Source organism: Euprymna scolopes, chromosome 32 (genome assembly GCF_053919585.1).
Source record: "Euprymna scolopes isolate OS-2025 chromosome 32, ASM5391958v1, whole genome shotgun sequence".
NCBI lineage: Eukaryota > Metazoa > Mollusca > Cephalopoda > Sepiida > Sepiolidae > Euprymna > Euprymna scolopes.
Window position 1 is genome coordinate 41,680,273 of NC_136513.1, and position 18,809 is coordinate 41,699,081.

General features: G+C 35.7%; 2 long non-coding RNA genes across 3 annotated transcripts in view; both read left to right on the top strand.

Moving 5' to 3' along the window:
• The window catches only part of LOC145256305 (uncharacterized), a 607,467-nt gene that overhangs the window by 270,052 nt on the left and 318,606 nt on the right, over positions 1–18,809 (top strand). The window lies entirely within an intron of this gene.
• LOC145256302 (uncharacterized) lies at positions 5,667–12,293 on the top strand. The gene is made up of 3 exons (XR_013863967.1): positions 5,667–6,482; positions 10,031–10,129; positions 11,330–12,293. It is a non-coding gene; the product is annotated as an uncharacterized LOC145256302 (long non-coding RNA).

An 18,809-nucleotide genomic window follows, 5' to 3' on the forward strand; every position in this document is an offset into this window, starting at 1 on the left:
CAAATGGAGGTTTAAAATTTGTAAAGTAAAACCAAAAATTAATTGTAATTTTTATTAAAAACATTAAAATCCATTGTTTTCGAACCTATACAAAAGTATGCGAGCGATGGAAGTAACTTTTCCCATATCCATATCTATATGTCTATAAACGTGAACGTGTCTGTGTGTGTGTGTCTTTGTGTCTTTGTGTCTTTGTGTCTGTGTACATTTCCCTAGGCAATAACTCTGTCAATTTTCAGTTTACAGACTCGAAATTTGAAATACAGGGTACTGAGATTTGGGAAAATCGACGTAATCCATTTTAGGCCAGAAATGTAGCTGTTAAGGGGTCTAAGTTCAACGATTTGACCTTTAAGAACTCTACCAAATTCGTCCGACAATTTTGGGTATAAACACTTGAAATTTGAGATAAAGGTTCCTTGGACATGGATCTAACTTAATAACGTGAGTTGAGTCCAAAACAATAAATTTTAAGGGGTCATAATAGGGGTCAAAGGTAAAAAAAATTGACCGCTTTTTTTTTTTGCTCAACATACACCTCCAAATACCCGGGCAACGCCGAGTACTAATGCTAGTATCTAATAAAGTGAAATTGTCTGGGTGTGCGTGTCTGTGTGTGTACATTTCTTTACAAAATTGGTCTGTCAATTTTTGGTCTACAGACTCGAGATTCGAGATAAGGGGTATTGAGATGTGGGAAAATCTTTTAAATCGGTTTTCAGACAGAAATGTCTATGTCAAGAGGTCAACGTTCAACGATTTGACCTTTAAAAACTCTACCAAACCCTTCCGTCAATTGTGGATCTCCACACGAGAAATTTTAAATGTAGGTTACTTGGACATGGATCACACTTTTAATTCGATTTGAGACCAAAACAATAAATGCTTAGCAATAAAAATTGGGGTCGAAATTAAAAAAAGAACATACTTCTGCGGTCTCTACCAACTTAGACAATTTCTGCTCTAAACATTTGAAATTTTACATGAAGTGTAATCACACGTACGGCAAGTTATGAACAATACATAAGGCCCGAGCAAAGCCGTACTGAACTGCTAGTATGGTATATGCTGTGCCATTTTTGTATCTTTGGTTTAAGTTGTATTGATTTACTTTTTTATATGTTAAAGAAAATAAAAATCGTTAAATATGTTTTATATGACCTCCAACAGTATGTTTACTCAGTATGACCTCCATCAACATTAATGACACCGCTCAGTCGTAGTTTCAGCCTCTGACAAATTTACAGATGTATTCCTTGTTCATTGAGTACTACGTCTTCAAGTCTTCTATGCTACTGTGCCGACACTTTCACGCCTTACTCGCAATATGCGTCCAGATACTGTAGTTCAACAAATTCAGATCTGGTGATTGCGGGGCCAAAAATTCTTCGACCAAAAGTTGACGTTTTTCTTTAACCAGTCCTGAACGATTTTGGCGGTGTGTGATGTTTCTCCATCTTACTGTACGACAAAATGTGACTTTTTGACGGCTCTCTTGGTCCAAGGAAGCAGTTTTGTCTCGAGAAAATGTTTATAAAATAAATAAACAAAATAATAATAAAAAAATAGAGAATATACCAAACTAATCACAGAAAACATTACAAAAAACTAGATACAAACGAATGCGACTACATAGATATAATAAATACTGAAAGTAAACAAATTACCGATAAATTAAAAATTAGCGATAAAGTTGGCAAACTGAAACATAGCGATGTATACATTCTGCTTAAAGACCACAAATGGGTCTTCAATAATAATCCCAGCACCCGCTTGATAAACCCAACTAAACCAGAAATACGTAGAATTAGCAAAACAATACATGCTAGAGTAAACACACAAATCAAACCAGACCTAAAATAAAACCAGTGGGCAAATACTGGAGAAGCAATCACCTGGTTTAAAAAATATAGAAAACAAAGATAAATTTACGTTTATACAGTTCGACGTCATAGACTGCTATCCATCGATATCCGAAGAACTTTTTAACATTGTCCTAGAATTTGCCGAGTCATATACTGATATATCTCCAGAAGAAATCAACATCATTAAAAAATGTAGAAAACCAGTTCTAATAATAAACAATAACCAATGGATAAAAACTAAACTGACAAATTCGTTTGATTTGGCGATGGGTGCCAGTGATTCTGCAGAGATCGTGTGGTATTATTCATTCTATATACCCTAACAAGCATATTTGATACTAAGGATAACGGCCTATATAGAGATGACGGACTAGCTATAATAAAAGACTCCAACAAAACCAAGGGAGATAACGTTAAGAAAATCATACACAATGAAATGAAAGAATTAGGCCTAAAAACAGACGAATCAGCTAACATAAAAAACCAAACTTCCTGGACGTTACGTTAAATTTAGATAAAAACACATATGAACCCTACTTAAAAGATAACGCTACTCCAATATACGTAAACCCCAAGTCCAACTACCCACCATCAATTATAAAACAGATTCCTAACTCGATCGTAAGTAGACTCAGTAATAACTCAAACGATGAAAATGCATTTAGCAGGTCAACCAATATCTACGAAACAGCCCTAAAAAATAGTGGATAAAAAATATCGATATCAAATATAAGCAACAAAACACCAATAACTATAATAAAATTAAAAATAGAAGAAAAAGAACTATAATTTGGTATACGGCCTCATACAATCAAATGTTAAAAACAAAACTTGGCAAGAAATTTCTAGATCTTATTGAAAGACACTTTCCCGCAACCAACCCCTTACACAAAATTTTCAATAAAAATACCTTAAACTTATCCTACAGCTCCTGCGAAAATTTAGAGATGCTAATTAAAGCACATAATAAAAAATATTAAATAAAAACAATGTAAACAACAACAAAATAAACAATAAAAAGTAGACACCATCGCAAAAATAAAACTAACACTAGCAATAATAATAATAATAATAATAATAATAATAATAATAATAATCATAATAATCATAATAATGATAATGATAATAATAATAATAATAATAATCATAATCATAATAAACCAACCCTGGAGAACAACAACAATACTAGAAATAAAAATAAAAATACTAATAACGAACAAGATAAATGCCAATGTAGACACCGCACACTTTGCCCACTTCAAAATAAATGTCTAACCAAAAGTGTAGTTTACTAGGCCACAATATTTGCGAAAGAAAATCCAAATAACAAGAAATATTACGTAGGTATGACTTCCTTAGATTTCAAATCTCGATATTATGACCACAAAAGTACATTCAACAATAAAAAACACCATCTGAAAACAACTCTAGAAAATAAATACTTGGAACTTAAGGAAATTGGACATTCGCAGGTAGTCGAATGAAAAATAAGAAGACAGGCTTCCACATGTAGATACCTATACGACCCATGTAGAGTATGCCTTCATGAAAAATTTGCTATACTGTATTTTAAAGACCCTCAACATGTATTAAACTGTAGAAGAGAAATAGCGAACAACTGTGTTCACAGGGAACATTTACTCTAGGATAGCCATACAAAATAATTTTAAAACTAATAAAAACAATAGAAAATAAATAAATTAAATAAAGTAAATTAAATAAACATGAATATACATAAACTATCACATATATACTTATATATATATATATATAAAGCCGAACGTCTGTGTGTGTGTGTGTGTGTGTGTGTGTGTGTGTGTGTGTGTGTGTGTGGTCACGAATAGGTTCCTATATGGTTGACTATTATAGAAAACTGATCCCATATAATGATAGAAGATGTATCGGGACACAGGAATGGGTATGTTTGATCTGGTAGAACGGTGGTTCATTAAAATTGTGGAGACTGCGTTCGCGCTTGGTCTACAAAGTATGGAAATAAAAAAATTAAAAATGAAAAAAAAAAAAACGTTTAGCAAAGTATTTACTTTTTTCTTTGACGTTAATGCCTTAGCTATAAAGACATGTTTTCTACAAAGCTAAAATTAAAAACTTGAGCATATAGCCATTACGTTACCCATGCATATTCGTAATGCCGTCGCTCGACTCTTATACGGCATTTTTTTTAAATTTTCACACTTTTGCACCGATTTTCCCCAGCTAGAAACTTAATATAAAGTTTAGCATGGGTAAGAATACCCTACATATTAAGTCTGTAGACCAAACACTGACAGAGGAGTTTGGTAGGCAAAATGCTTTAAACAAATATATATACGTATACATAAATATATATATATATATATATATATATATAAAAAGAAAGAGTTTTTGTTTTCTGCAATCTTTTTACACACGTATTACACAAGTATAAATCATAGAGATTATCTGCATTAATGCAATTACACGTAATAGTTAACTAAATATGATCATCCCATAAGACCCACCCAAAAATATTAATAGAGAATTAATTAAAATGGGGGTATAAAAGAATTTGAAAATTTTTTATATCTTTTGCAAATAGAATGCAATTCCACTGCCAATATATAGAAAGGTGTAATTTCTTTTTAAATAAATAGACAAAAATTTAATATGAAGATTAATAAAAAAAAAAAAAATAAATTCATAAGAGTATATATATTTGAAATTTGGGCAAATCAACATATTATATTTAAGCGTATTTAAGACCGCAAAAGCCGGGTACCCACTCCCCTGTGCTAGTCTAATTTATAACTCTCATTATGTCTGTCTGTCTATTTCTGTATTTTCAAACTCTATTTCCCCCGAAACTAAAAGATGCAGTGATTCAGATAATTAGATTTCTTATAGACCGTTTTTTTTTTGGGGGGGGTCTCTTTAAATGGTAAAATAGTTTTTAAGGGGTCCAAATGTGGTCAAAACTGAAAAAAATCAGTTTCTACGTGGATTAAAATATAATATTTATAAGTATTTTACAACCGGGCAACGCCGTACAGCCTGCTAGTATATCTGTATATCTATGTCTATTCGTAATGATAAATTTACCCACAATATATGCAAGCAATACTAAAAGTGTTAATTCAGTTTTAGACTAAAATAAACTATTTTATGCAAGTTCATTCGCATATTGTGGGTATTGTTCTCGTCCTAGAATACAGCGATCATAACAAAACCTCGTAATCCGCACTCCCACGTTTCAACTTCAAAATTACGAACTGCGTTTCATATTTCCATTTTGTATAGGCTGATCTTTTAACATCAAGGTCAATATGTTTAGACCTGTTTTACTCTGAGCCCTGGCCATTGCAAATCAAAATTCGTATTTTGTTTCACACAAATAAAAATAGTTGGGATGTTTCAATTGGCTTTTCTACGACTTGTTTTTATGCTTGATTCTAAAATAGAATTCATCTGTTAAATTGCGTCTTTGTTAAAAACGGAACAGCTATTGGAGTATGTTTCATTTGAGGCGATGTGGATGCAGGGTATGTTTAATTATTAAGTCATCACTAGGGCTAGGACAACAGCATATTATTTTCATTGTTTTGACGCTCGAGTTTGTATCCGTTGATATCTTATGTACTTTTCTATAGAGTGACGTGGTTCCCGGTTGATTAACTGTGTCTAACTGTGTCGGATATATACTCGAGGGTCAAAAAAATGAAAATAAATATGCTGTTGTCATAGGCCTAGTCATCACCCACCAAGAACAAGTACCGCTTTAAGATAAGGCTGCAAGTTGAGGAACGCTATGTAATACTATAATTCATCAGTAGAATGAATTTAGCGTGATTATTAATAGAGATCTTCATAACATTGGATTTTAAGACGAACACTTTGTAATCTGTACGTAATCAGTTCTGTGGTAATGTGTTCCACAGACGAAAGATCATTACGAAGAAGTAATATTTGTAATAATTTCGCTTGATAAAACTCAGGAAACGATTTTTACCGTCATCTATTCCAAACGAGAATTGCTGGGAATAACTCAGAATGAATAGCACGATATTTGCACACAGTAATTCTTTCTCTATCCTACTTAAATTAAAGTGCACCACAAAATTGGTAAAATATTAATAACATCATAAATATCATATTGTAGAATAATAAATGTCACCAGCTTTGAATGGTACAGCTTGGCTTTTGATTTCGAGTCTAGCTGATGGCACTCAAATGTATTTGCTATCACGATTCTATAATAATATAAAGTAGAACCCCGGGATACGGCATGAAAAATTAGAAACAAACTGCAGTATATGATCAAATAACACTAAAAATAACACTGTAAGGCAGGGAAGATAACATCACCAGGGGCTGTACAAACATCGTATTCTACATCGTAACCTGAAGAACCCGTATCCTAGAGCTACCGTATCCCGGGTTTCTACTGTATACAAAATATGGACAAATTAAAATATCATATTTAAGCGTATTTTCAACCGGGCAAAGCCGGGCCACAATCCTAAGCTAGTATATCTACAAAAGCGAGAATGTGTGTGTGTGTGTGTGTGTGTGTGTGTGTGAGAAGACAATTTTCAATCTATATACTCAATGAATGTTTGGTCTTTTTTTTTTTTTTACACAGTGATCACCACTTATCAAGGCCCGGAAGCCACTCAGGGATAAGGGTTATTGTAAGTACATCACGTTAGTGAGGAGATTTTATGAAGTGTTTAATTAGGGGGGCGGGTCATTAGGAATTTGTTAACATTAGACTTGAAGACATCCAAGTTGTAGTCCGAAGGGAAGCAGGCAGACGGAACAGAGTTCCACAGGCGTGCAGTTCTAAGAAAGAAGCTTTGCTCATGAAATCCGCGTTTTGATTTAGGCACAGATATAGAGTGGGGGAAACTTTTCACAGTGGATTCAGCTAGACGGGTGTTTTTCGTGAAAGATTGGCGAGGGGGGATCAGGGATTGGAGTTCAGACGAGCACCTGCCATGAAAATAACGATAAAACAAGGATAGGCTCGCAACGTCTCTTCTGTGGGAGAGGGGTTGCAGGGTAGAGAAAAGGGCATCCCCCACTAAACCACGAAGTCTATTTTGTACACTGTCAAGGCATGATAGGCTGTTTTTGGCAGCTCCTGCCCAGATATGGCAACAGTATTCAATCCTTGGCCGTACTTGGCTTTTATATAGATAGAGAATTGCATCAGCAGTGAGATATCTTCTGGAGCGGTAGAAGGATCCCACCATCTTTCCTGCGACCTTGGCAACAGACTTGATGTACGTGTTCCATTTCAGATCTGGAGTAAAGGTCAAACCCAGAAGCTTGTCAAACCACGGGGCCTCACCCAGACGAGAGCCATCCATCACAATTGATGCCAGCTGGGGATCAGAGCGTTGATGATGTAAGGATAGGAGTTTGGTTTTGGATGCATTAAAGGTAACTAGCCACATCTTCCCCCACTGAACCACGCGCTCGAGATCAGAGGAGAGAGAATCCGAGAGAACTTCGTCATTTACAGCCTTTGATGTGTTGCCGTAGATGGTCGTGTCATCAGCATAGATGTCAACGAATGATTTAAGTATGTGTTTAGGGAGGTCATTGATGTAGATCAGGAAGAGAGTTGGGCCCAGGATTGACCCCTGAGGGACTCCAGCATTTATATTGCAGGCCTCCGATTTTTGTCCATCTACCACTACTCCTATGAGCCTATCAGAGAGAAATGATTTAATGATTGAGAAAACATTTCCAGTTATACCGTAGCTGGAAATCTTGTGAAGTAGACCCTTATGCCATACTTTGTCAAAGGCCTTTGATATGTCGAGAGCAATTGCCCTAGAAAGGAAGCCTTTGTCAAGAGATTCACTAATCCTGTGGGATATAACCGTCAGCACATCTGCGGTAGATCTTGCAGAGCGGAAACCATATTGTGTGTCACTAAGAAGGTTATTCCTGCTGAGGTGGTTGACTATTTCTCTATTTAATATTGATTCCAGTAACTTACTCATAACACAGAGAAGACTTATTGGTCTGTATTGAGAGGGAGATGACTTATCACCTGAATTCTTAAATACAGAGCAAACTGATGAGGTCTTCCAGGGGGTCGGAAAGCACTTCTCCTTAAGGCAGCGCTTAAATAGTTTCGTAAGTATGGGAGCAAGTTCTGGTTGAAGCTTTTTTAACACTATAATTGGGATGCCATCAGGGCCAGTTGCTTTACTGGAATCTAGGTTTTTTATTAGCTTGGCGACCTCATGCACGGATATTTGTATGTTACCTAGCTTGTTCTGTGTTATAGGAGGAAATATGGGGAGTTGATGGCCTTCGTCGCATAGGGTAGAATTAGCTGCAAAGTTCTTTGCAAATAGTTTGGCCTTGTCTGACGCTGACGAGATAACCTCTGGCCCATTGATAATGGTTGGGATAGAACGCACACTTCTGTTCAAGATCCTATTTGTTATTTGCCAAAACTGGTGGGAACCAAGCCGCTGATCAGCTACCTTGGATTTAACAGACTGGGCATATAGCTCTCTTGCATTTTTTATTACTCTTTTACAGTGGTTGCTGGCAGTCCTGAAAGCAGCTTTAGTCTCAGTGCATCTATTACGTTTGTAGTTATGGAAAAAGTGATTTCTGTGCGCGATAGCAGCAGCACATTCTGGGGAGAACCATGGCTGGCTGTTAGGTTTTTGTTGGAATTTTTTAGATGGTATGAATTGGTCTATGCCTACAATTAAACCATTCGGTCAGATCTGATACTATAGAGGGCACTTCCTATTTAAACATGGAGTGCAGAGGTAAATCAGATATGAATGTACGGAAGCTATCCTAGTCAGCCATAGAGTATCGGTATACAGTACGGTGGAGGGGTACGTCTGATGGCTTCTTACATTTTGTTTTTATCTTAACTGATACGACGGAGTGGTCGGAGGATCCTAAAGGAGAATGAACGGTACATGAACATAGCTCAGGGGAAGTTGCAACAAAAAGGGCTAAGAGGCTTGCATATTGATTGGGTGTATCGGGCACACGGGTGGGTTCGCGAACAATCTGAGTGAGGTCCTAAGCAATGGCAAAATCATGACAAAACCTCCCCTCATCATCTGTCTTATTTGAATGGGTCAGCCATTCCACGTTATGGACGTTGAAGTCACCACAGATGTGGATGTTAGCCGAGGGATGTGAAGACAGTATGTGGTCTATTTTCTCAGATATGCTCTTAAAGATAGTAACTCCGCTGTTGTGGGGCCTATAGAGGGCAAATATAAATACAGTGGTGTTAGCAAGTGCAACCCTGAAGCACATATAGGGTAAATTAGAATCTTTTCTGGAGATATCCCTGCCACATGGGAAGCCATCCTTAATGTAGGCACATATTCCATGCCCATGGCGATCTTGGGTGTCAGATTTAGCTGTTAAATTGGAGTATCCATTAATTATGAACTCATCTAGGGAAGTGGTCGGCCCTATTCCAGTTTCACTTAGAAATAATATGTCCGGTTTCGTCTCCTGTAATTGGGTTTCAACCTCTGGAAGGTTGGAACGTAGACCCCTGATATTGGAGAAGGAGACCTGGTAGTAGGGGTCTACGCTGGGAGATGGGGTTCTAGGTTTAATCGAGTTTTTATTCTGGAGATATTTCATGTTGAGGTTTTGGGATTTGTGGAATAGGTCGGCATACTTGGTTAGAGCAGTACAGAGAGGGAAAGTAAGAGAGAAAAAGACAGGAAATTTTTTTTATTTGTAGCACACGAAAAGGTAAAGCCGTAACAATTACCCACTAGTATGGCATCGAGAGGCCCCACCAGAGACTACTGCATGGTCCAGATCCACTCACCAAATGGCAATACAGCAGTCCCAGTACTTTGCGCCTGCTGATAGGACAGCCTCCTTAGTGGTTAATCCAAGGTTCGGGTCCCTGACTATCAGGCGGATAACGTCAGCCCAGACAAAACGTTTACCTCCAGCACCCTTACTAGTGACATGGCAACAAGGACAGACAAAGACAGAAAAATATCCGACATCTCATGTTCACCAAGTAGTACCGACCTTTAAGCAGCTTTTTCTTCACCCTTTGTCAGAAACATCACTCATTGAATGAGGACTGAATGACAAAATAGGAGAAGCGAGAGTTACTGGAGCTGCCGATAACACATCCACTGTATTATCTACTCTCCATACAGGCTTGAAATTTAGTATACACAGTATTCAGGCATGTGGAGAATTTTTATTCTATTTTCATCTGGAAAAAAAGAACTGCAAAGGATCAAAATTGAAAAATTGTAACTTGGCAGTCATTATATTTTTATAGGTTTGTAAACTGTTTGACGACTGCTCATGGGCGAATCGTTCACATGACGGCTTCCTTATGTTAAGCATAAGTAAATTTGAAAACAAGATTTAGAGATCGTCCTTCTAACGCCCAAGAAGATATCCCCCTCCTAACGCAATTTAAACCTGTAGAAGAGCTAAATATGTTCTTAATTAGAATACTGTTGCCAAAACTGTGGTGGAGCTGCTCGGCCACCCAACCTTGACTTTACAGATTTTACAACCGGCTGTGAAACTTAGTGAGTCATGCCCTTTTCTGCTCTTTGCAACGTCTTTCGGACCTTGATACGTGTTGACTTCTTTGTAAATCAATTAAAGAAATAAAAATTTACGAAACATTTGTGCAAAATAGGTCGATGACGTCATCTGAATAAGGTATTATTTAAAAATCTGTTATATAATAAAATAGCAGGGTCTTCCTTTATATCAGGGCTGAAAATCAATATTCACATTTAATGATTAGTTCAAGAGTTACGCGTGGATGGATTTCGTCCAGGAAACCTCAACCGTTACTAATTAGTACAGTGTTATCGCTGTCGAGCAAGGAAAGAGTTTATTAACCATATTAAGCAGTGTGATAATTTATGAATGTGAAACCAAGCCATTGGAGGCGATGGTCATTTGGCCTGGGAAAACAAAAACAAGGAAAACCTGCGAGGAGGTGATAACGATCGATCTTGGAATAAGATGGATCAATAAAGACTTAAATATAGGTTAGAAGTGAAATACACAAAGCCGTCCAACACATGCCAGCATTTAAAAACTGTAACATAGTACACATGACCGCGTGGGAACGTATCAGCAGTAGCAGTAGTCGGAAACCCGCATATGCAAATTAGGAAAAGTTGCGTGACTAGAGATAGGAAAAAGGGAGATAAAACACACTACTTGCTCGGGGTAGAAGCAAAGTGCGCGTTTATGAAAATGTTGATAACAAGGTTAAAACGGTTCTGACCGGAATGCGGTCGGATGGAAAGAGAAGCGACTGCCATATAAAATGAGCATGTGACGGTAAATAAACGGCTTAATCACGTTGACACCCCGGTTAAGTGAAGTTAAGCAACGTTGAACCTGGTCAGTACTAAATGAGTGACCATTTTGGACTTTCAGTGGCTGTATGTGCTCTCCGCTTATCTCGGCATTGTTTCCAGTCGTCCTGGTCTTCTTGCCAATGGACTAAAACAGTGCCGATTCAGGAGAGGTATGACTTGCGCAAACCTTGCCTCACAATTACACGCGCTACTGCCCCTAAGGGGTATCCCTTGTCGTTCAAGACTGAACGGAAGCATGGATGGATGGTTATAAAAAGAAAAAAATGTTGACTCGCATTTTCCTTCCTTTCTTTCTTTGTAACTTCAGCGTTACATTATCCCCGTTAAACTAATGATCACAGAAATGTGATGACGGACGTACCCTCAGTTCCGGATTTGCACTTTCGATTCCTTATCATAGAAAATTGATAAGGAAAGGTATAAAAATGTATACATTTTTCGCATTGATTTTTTATCCATAAAATGTATTATACAAAAATGTACATATATATATTTGTAGTCATCGACATACAGTCCTGTTTCGTTGTATCACATTTCATCAGTGCCGCCAAACTAGCACCTTCCCCAAGCCGAGGATTGAACCTATAACCATCGCGTTGACATTCAGCAGTTCTACCGATCGACCCATGGGAACGGTGCCCGCAAACAATCTCGCCAAATGAATATTTAAACAAATATCCGTCCATCATTTGTACAGTGCTCCAACCGCTTTGTTTATAAAAAAGAGCGAGCGTCGCATTTTTCAGCCAAGAAATTTAGATGACTTACGACAGTGCTCTACCCAAAGAGGGGGGGGGGCTTAAAATGTTTGTAGTCATCGACATATAGTCCTGTTTCATTGTATCACAACTCATCAGTACCGCCAAACTAGCACCTCTCCCAAGCCGGGGATTGAACCCATCGCCTTGACAGTCAGCAGTTCTACCGCTCGATCCACGGGAGCAGCGCCAGAAAATAAACTCGCCAAATGTCTATTTAAACTAATAGTAACAAACAATGGGATAACATCTGGTACAGACTCAACACATAAAAAAAAATAAATAAAAATTAAAATAAATAAGTAAAATAAAATCAGATAAAGGACACAATTATCTAGTAACTGAAAACATACACTGGAAACATTAAAAGGACTTGTCCTGCCTTGATAGGGTTCAAAATAGACTTCGTGGCCTCGTGGGAGATGTTCTTTTCTCTTCGATGCAACCTCTATCTCACAAAAGAGAGGTTGCGAGTTTCTCTCTGCTTTATCATTATTTTCATGGAAAGTGTTTGACTGAGCTTCGATCTATGATCCCCCCTCGCCAAATTTTCACAAGAAACACTCGTCTAATTGAAAACATTATCAATAATTACCCCACTCTTTATCTGTGCCTAACCCTAAAGGTAGATTCCATGATCAAAGCTTTTTTCTTAGAACTGCACGCCTGTGGAATTGTCTTCTGTTTTCCTGCTTTCCAGCTGTCTATAATATGGGTGTCTTCAAGTCCAACGTGAACAAGTTTCTGATGAGCCGTTACACTTTAGTTAACAAATTTACCGAACTTCCATTACAATCGATTACTATATTGTCCTTCTGGCTACTGTACACTCTTTAAGCCTTATCCTTGAGCGGCCTCTCGGCCTTAGTAAATGGTGACGCCTATATATATATATATATATATATATATATATATATATATATATATATATATATATATATATATATAAACCCTTGTCTCCCTAAAACCAATAGTTATATTTCCACTAAATGAAACGCTCTGGTAAAACTTTTTAAAATTGTAAACCTCAATCATGACACATCTGTTATATAGCACAATCACTAAGTGTGACCGAAATCTAAGCGATAAACGATGCATATAGACGTTGAAAATAACTTCAGATACTAGCTGTATACATCTACTCGGGGGGGGGTATGGAACATATCGCCATATCGATACATGTGTATACATTGTCTTCTACGTGCACAAGATCCGTGGGTACTAATATTTACAAATAATTAATATAACCTCAAGTAAAGTTATATCATTGCTAATTAGTAGCAAATAACTGTGAGGAATTCCTAATCACCCTTTTAGTTAAATAATCCTTATCGCTGCCATAAAAATGACTGAATTATACCATTATAAGTTTAGTAATGGCATACATTCTGAGTTTTGCAATTACTATCATTATGAAAAGTTTTAATAACAAATTTACAAATACACTAATTAATAAACCAACATAAAATGAACAAATGAAATAGTAATAAATATTAGGGTGGTCTAATAAAAACCGATTTTGTTTAAGTGAGAGAAAACCAATCTACCACTATCAAAGAAATGATGCCATCTCTCTTTCCCCTTCTCTCTTTCTCTCCTCTTCCTTCGTCTTCCCCTTTTTCTTTCTTCTCCATTCCATCTCCCCCTACTCCCTTCTTTCATTTCTTTCTTACGCCTCTCGCCCCCTTCACTCCCCTCCACCGTTCACTAGAAGCCGAAGTAATGGTCAACATATCCGGGTAAATCCTAACCTTTTCTCAGATATAAATAGGAATACAAGATTAAAACAAATAATAAAAAAGAAATTAAAGACACACTAGCCCTTAAAAGTCTCAGATGAGCAGCGGGCAACAGACAGGCGAATCTCATGCTTGTTTACGATAACATCTACATAGCTCGGGCTTAAGAACCTAACTCGTCAACCCCTTTATCCTACAGACTATATACCCTAAAACCAACATGAACATGAATGAATAATGACATGGGTAAATAGATAAATAAACAAATAGGAAAATAAATAAACTAACAAATTCGCACCCAATCAACCCTGTTCTCCTCACAGCTGAACCTTCACCATCATGAACTGTTTACAAAAAAAGAAAAAAAACGCATTATGTTGCTGAAAGTTAATTTTCGTTTTTCATTAAGAATTCCGCTTTCGAAAACAAGCGGTGTTGTCTGAAGTGGTCTCTAGTTACTAAATACTAGAAGGCCGAATTTGCTCATGACAGTGTAGCAACAAATTACTGTTTATGTAAAGACAATATATATATATATATATATATATATATATATATATATATAGTCGGCTTCCGAGCCTTGTATGCGAGATAGTATGTTCCTGTTAATTGGTCAAATGTTACGCTTGATTAATGTTAAAATTTTCCATAGATTTGTGGCGATAAACGGTGACATTGATGTATGTTACTTGCTAATGGAGCCTAGTGATGATTAGTTGCGGGGTTCGAATACTTCAACCACCGTTTTTAGTCATATCCTACATTGATGATTGCGTAAGCATTAAACACTGATGTATATAGGCATAAAGTATTTATTCATAATTTATATATATATATATATATATATATATATATATATATATATATATATATATCTTATCTTCCCCACCAAAGCAAATTAGGCACAATGCCGTTTTTAATGTGTGGTAAAAAACAGCTCCCCTAAAAGTAGGCAAAAAGTGGGCACTCTGTATATATATATATATATATATATATATACGGTATTAAGATATAGATACATATACGGTATTAAGTGACTGTGCTTATTTATTTAAAGAACCCATTTTTTTGCTTGAAAAAAATAATTTTTCGAAAGCGTGATACACAAAAACTTCTTATTCAAGTAGAAATGTCGAAAATATAAATATACTAAAATCGATTGCTGAACCAGGTTAGACACAGCAATTGTATATTCTGTTTTCTTTGATTTTGCCCTGGGGAAAAGTACACCATCAAGAAAAGATATCAGAAAATCAATTAACCATGAGAGTAAAAATAGTTTAAAATAAGAAAAAAATCCCAGAGGATATCATCGACAGCCTGTTTGAATTTAATCTTGGAAGAAATATTAACTTTTCATAATTATATTTTTAGGGTTTTTGGATTTTTTTTTCTGAGGGACCCCCACTACTTATCTAATAATAAAAAAGCATATATTTTCTAAACAGTGAGTGGTGGCTAAGAGGGAAAATGATTTTCTTCTAATAAAAAATTGTGAAAACAAAGATGGCTGACTAAATAAAGCAGACGGTTTATAATTGGAAGTCAAGAAACGTGAAATGTTGAAGCCAACGTCTAATCCACTAGCTTGAAACCTAAAATATCATGTTGCTCAAAAAAACTTTACGACTTTTTTCCGTATTATTTTGATTACACGAATGTCTGGCTCGATTCGTTATTTACACACCGTGTAATATATGAGGATATTGTTCTAAAGTAAGATTTGTCCTATATAAATTACTCTTTTTGGAAGCCATATTTTCACCACGTTGCGAACCAAACTTGTACTATCCTTGCCGTCATAGGGAAGCTTATAATAACGAGCAGTATATATATATATATATATATATATATATATATATATATATATATAAGTAAACGTGTCTGTGTAATTTCCATACGCAATAACTCTGTCAATTTTAAGTCTACAGACTCGAAATTTGATATACAGGGTACTTAGATTTGGAAAAATCTTTATAATCCATTTTCGGCCAGAAATTTAGCGATTAAGGAAGGGGTCAAAGTTCAACAATTTGACCTTTGAGAACTCTACCAAACTCCTCCAAAAATGTTGGGTCTAAACACTTGAAATTTGTTGATATAGGTTTCTTGGACATGCATCTAACTTAGTAACTTCAGTTGAGCCCAAAACAATACATTTTAAGGGGTCATAATAGGGGTCAAATTTTAAAAAATGACCTGTTTTTGTTCAGAATGCACCTCCAAACATCAGGGCAACGCCGGAAACCTATTGCTAGTATATATATATATATATATATATATATATATATATATATATATATATATATATATATATATATATATATGAATACCAAGTTGTACTAGGTCACAGATTGATCAATCTTGCGGTTTAAAATCTTACAAACTATTTTTGGGAGATAATACTTTTATATAAGACTATCGCATTCGCCGCGGTTTACTTGATCTGTGTAAGTTAATAAGATTTTCGTGTGTGCGCGGTGTTTGCTCAGTTGGGAGAGTACTTGGCTCGCATGCAAGGGGCTCGGGTTTCGGATCTTGGGTTCAGATGTGTCTAACCGGTGCGTCTTGGACTTCCGGCTTGTTAGCTTCATGGCTGTCGTGAGTTTGTTTGTCTGTGGAAATAATTATATATATATATATATATATATATATATATATATATTTTAAGGAGATTAGAACAATAGTCTAAAGAGCAGAGTGTATTTAAAGGAGATTAGAAGGATATCGAGATACATCTGCCTTACTATTAATGCTTTTTACATATAATAAAAACCCTTCCCAATATTTGCTGATGAGGAAATTTTGTTTGTTAAAAACACTATATGTAAAGATTATTGTCCGTAACTTGATGTCTACCACAATAAAAACACTGTTTTCCGAAACGATCGTACAAATTATTGATTTTGTTGTTGTTCCTTCTTATGAAACGGATTTTTAATTTAATTATAATTTGATTTTTAAATTATCAATCACATTACTAAATATATATATATATATTTTTTCTATATATATATATATATTTTATATATATATATATATATATATATATATATATATATATATATATATATATATTATGATTTGTTGGGTTACAAAATTTAAATATCGCAATCCTGATGGGAAGACGTTTTATTATTCATGCTAAAAAGTAAAATGCGTAAAATACGTTTAAAAAAAGGGGTGAGATATGCTTTCAGAAATGAAATAAGGCGGTATCTTTATACGATAAAAAGATCTATACAGATATCTAAAATCGGTAAACAGGTTGCTGATGTCATGAGGGCACCTGAATTTATTAACATCCTTAGACTTTTGAATAAAGAGAGCAAGATAAAATGAATGTTTGAGACTGTATTAAGTGTAATATTCTAATACCAACTGTAAAATATTAAAAATCTATTTTGCAACATTATGCCGTGATGAACTTACCATAGATAGATAGTTTTCATTTTTATTTGTGTTTGAGATTGATTTAATTTTAATTTCTGAGCTGTTTTTTTATTCGACTGATGAAAATGGTTTGTATGTTTGAAGTTAGTAATATTGCTTTAGTAAAGCAAGAAAAAAGAACGCGGTCAAATTGAATTATCTACCGATCTGTATATTTTAACGTTCTGAAACCACTTTCAAGGTTTTCCATTCCAATTTTATGAGGTCTCTTTACGACTGTGATGGAAAAAGCTGGGAGAGTGTTTGTAATTAGAAATGATTTTTTTTAGTAAAGCAGACAAAAAGGGTGGTGAAATTTAATAATCCATCTACTTGTATAGTTTTAACGTTCAGAAACTTTTTTCCATTTTTTTTTTTTTTGCTTTTTTACATTTCAGTTTTCTCAACTGTCTTCACAGCCATAACCAAAACGACGTTTTTCTTTAATTAGTAATCGTAGTTTTTGTAATGCTTTGTGTATCGTCCCCAATCTTTTCATAATATTGTTTTTCATCCAACTGACAATTTCAGCTAATACTTATCCATGAGTGCATTTTGGCCTTGTTTTGTATAAATTAAATAGTATACAATAAAGGATTATACCATTGTGTTCAGGTCGTTTTTGAAAGCCCACTCGCGGGAGTCGGCGAACACCCGAGTGAGCGGCTGAGGATTACGAAATATGCCGAGCCCTTACGAGGGTGTTCGTTGACATTCGTACTTCACAGGGATATATGCACCGGAGAAAAATTCCGAAGTAATAAGAAAGAAGGGCAAATACTCAAAGGTGATGACCGATTAAATACTTTAATCTCTCTCTATCTCTCTCTTCTATCTTTCTTCTTCTATCTTCTTCTCTCTATATAAATAAAATGAACTCATTTTTTCCCGTCGGATTTTGATCTTAATAGGATTAAAACTCAAGATATTTCATGCAAATATAATATGCACAAACGGCAGAACAATATCTTAGGTGTGTTATAGGCTTATTATTTCTCAAATTCCTCGATAGTCTTAGATTTCTATACTTTTTCTGCTGAGAAGTCACGGCCAAAATCGGTTAAGATCAATGGAAGTGGTAAAATATTTTCTCTCTAATAAATTCCTCCTCCCCCTGCCATCACTTAACACCGTTTGGGGATCGTTCACAAGGAACAGTTGAGAAGAGAACGCCGGTTTGGCTTCGTAGTTCTTTCATGTCAAGTTATTTAAAATCACTAAACTAAGCTGCAGTGCTCTGTGGCGTAGTGGTTAGCGTGCTGGACAATTCACATTATATTTTCACGTTCGCGCCGACCTACCGTAGTCGTTTTTTTTTTTTTTTCCTAAACAACTGGAATGGACTTTTCTTGGTGGCCGAACTGTTAACCTTGCAGATGTTTTTTTTGTTTGTTTTTTTCACACTTTATTTTCCTACTTTTACTCATGACTCCGGGTTTGATCCTTCCTACTTACCTACCATAACATTTTTTAAAACTCCTCCCCCCGTCCCAGAAACAAACACTCGGGCAACGCCGGGTACCCCCGCTAGTAATTTAAATAAAACCTTAAAGATGTCATAATCAAAACCTTTTAAGGCAGTAATGGATATCTTAACCATATATTGATAATGCAGGGTGACTCGATGTCGCGCGGGATTACATGATGATC